Source organism: Salmo salar, chromosome ssa01 (genome assembly GCF_905237065.1).
Source record: "Salmo salar chromosome ssa01, Ssal_v3.1, whole genome shotgun sequence".
NCBI classification, from domain to species: domain Eukaryota; kingdom Metazoa; phylum Chordata; class Actinopteri; order Salmoniformes; family Salmonidae; genus Salmo; species Salmo salar.
Window position 1 is genome coordinate 150609025 of NC_059442.1, and position 3077 is coordinate 150612101.

Sequence of the window (3077 nt, forward strand, 5' to 3'; positions counted from 1 at the left end):
AAACATAACTATGTAATTTAAATAATATTAATAATACGCAATGAAAGCAATTGTGCTGATTATAGACACTTAATAGCGCGTTTTTAAGTTTCAAAAGATTGCGACCCCCCACCCTTTTCCTCACAATGGTTTGATCCACTGGCAAGGTAACAGAGGGGTCGTATCTACTGTCTGAAAGGCACTCAATGAACGTAACTGACGTGAGGTTAATCCAGTCAATCGCGCACACACACTAGCTGAATATGCAGAGCTAGCGCGCAAATATGAACTATTAAGCTAGCTAGTACCTATTCCATTTATGTGGCCTCGTCAAAGATGGAATCTTTGCTATCGTCAATTTATTCCGAGATCAGCATGCAGATGATGTAAGTTAGTGCTTCAAAGTCCCTGTGATAAGGTTAGCGATAAACTGAAGTCCAAACTGAACAGAACTACACTCTCTTCTACCATTGTCTTAAATATATTTAATGGTCTCGTTGCAAAAGCTAAATTGTCGCAAGGGAACTATTATTTATTTATTTTATTTAACCCGGGTAGCAAAGATTATAGCAAACACCACTGAAACTGAATTGGTGCTCGCTAGCTTTGCAAATTCAGCTATTGTTGGAAGCCAGCCAATATGAAACAAACTATTAAAATTACAAAAGGTTGCAGCATATGTTGTCTAAATGGTGAACTCATACAGCTGTCAACTCTTGTCATTTTAATCCGTTTCACATTTGCTAGCTACCTTTTAGATCGAAGCCCAAATAGAATGATAAAAGATAAGATGATAGAAGCCCATCTCCTACTGTAAATAGCCTACACACTGTGTGTGTGTGTAGCCAGCCAGCCAGGTAGAAAAATGGCAGAAAAATAAAAGACGGACATCAGAGTATTTTTCAATACACCAAAACGCAAAGTAAGAACCCTAGTAGCCTAATATCTCAAAGACTAGTTGATAAAATGTTCATAAGAAAGAAATGAAATTCTAATGGAAATGTTTCACAATGATGTCATTAGGCAGATTAGGCAACAGATGGCACACAGACAGCAGAGTTGGGGACAGATATGCAGGGACAGACTGGCAGAGACAGGGAGTCTCAGGTAAGTTTGTTGAGTCTTTGTTTGGCAACATTATGAAAGGTTCTCCATTTTTTTTACTTGTAAAATAGGAACATAATTGGAAAATGCCATGGATACCCCCACTCTCAACTTAAACTGGTGACTGAACTAAGATTTGTTAAAGGCAATGGTATTGCTGTTGTGAGTAGTTGTGTAGTTTTGGGTACCGGTAGTTAGGAGTACGGCAAACACCTTATTTCTTTGGTTCCTCAATATACATTTACCATATTACAATGTAGGCTATGTGTTACAGCACTACTTTTGGTGTCCCCCTCAGGAATTGCTCTTGAGAAAATGTAATGTAATTGTCCCCCCCAAAGTTTCGCCCCTGGCGCAACAGCGCCTCTTCAACCTCAGGAGGCTGAAGAAATTTGGCTTGTCATCTAAAAACCTCACAAACTTTTACAGATGCACAATTGAGAGCATCCTGTCGGGCTGTATCACCACCTGGTACTACAACTGCACCGCCATCAACCGCAAGGCTCTCCAGAGGGTGGTGCGGTCTGCCACCTGGCTTCTTCACTCATTGCGCCGACAGAAACAAACACCTCTCTGGTAGGAAGAAGGGGGGGGGGGTGTATGCCTTATGATTAACGAGACGTGGTGTGATCATAACAACATACAGGAACTCAAGTCCTTTTGTTCACCTGCCCTAGAATTCCTTACAATCAAATGCCGACCGCATTATCTACCAAGAGAATTCTCTTCAATCATAATCACAGTCGTGTATATCCCGCCCCAAGCAGACACATCGACGGCCCTGAATGAACTTCATTTGACTCTATGTAAGTTGGAAACCACATATCCCGAGGCTGCATTTATAGTAGCTGGGGATTTTAACAAGGCTAATCTAAAAACAAGGCTCCCTAAATTTTATCAGTAAATCGAATGCGTGACCCGGGCTGGCAAAACCCTGGATCATTGTTACTCAAACTTCCGCGACGCATATAAAGCCCTCCCCTGCCCTCCTTTTGGAAAATCTGACCACGACTCCATTTTGTTGCCCCCATCCTATAGACAGAAACTAAAACAGGAAGCGCCCGTTCACAGGTCTGTTCAACGCTCGTCCGACCAATCAGATTCCACGCTTCAAGATTTCTTCGATCACGTGGACTGGGATATGTTCCGCATACCATCGGACAATAACATTGATGAATACGCTGATTCGGTGAGCGAGTTTATTAGCAAGTGCATCGGTGATGTTGTAATCACAGCATCTATTAAAACATTCCCCAACCAGAAACCATGGATTGATGGCAGCATTCACGCAAAACTGAAAGCGCGAACCACTACTTTTAATCAAGGCAAGGTAACCGGAAACATGACCGAATACAAACAGTGTAGCTATTCCCTCCGCAAGGAAATCAAACAAGCTAAGCGTCAGTATAGAGACAAAGTAGAGTCACAATTCAATGGCTCAGACATGAGAGGTATGTGACAGGGTCTACAGTCAATCAAGGACTACAAAAGGAAAACAAGCCCCGTCGCGGACCACAATGTCTTGCTCTCAGACAAACTAAACAACTTCTTTGCTCGCTTTGAGGACAACACAGTGCCACTGACACGGCCCGCTACCAAAACCTGCGGGCTCCTCTTCAGTGCAGCCAATGTGAGGAAAACATTTAAATGTGTTAACCCTCGCAAGGCTGCCGGCCCAGACGGCATCCCCAGCCACGTCCTCAGAGCATGCGCAGACCAGCTGGCAGGTGTGTTTACAGACATATTCAATCAATCCTTATCCCAGTCTGCTGTTCCCACATGCTTCAAGAGGGCCACCATTGTTCCTGTTCCCAAGAAAGTGAAGGTAACTGAGCTAAATGACTATCGCCCTGTAGCACTCACTTCCGTCATCATGAAGTGCTTTGAGAGACTAGTTAAGGACCATATCACCTCCACCCGACCTGACAACCTAGACTCACTCCAATTTGCTTACCGCCCCAATAGGTCCACAGACGACGCAATCACACTGCACA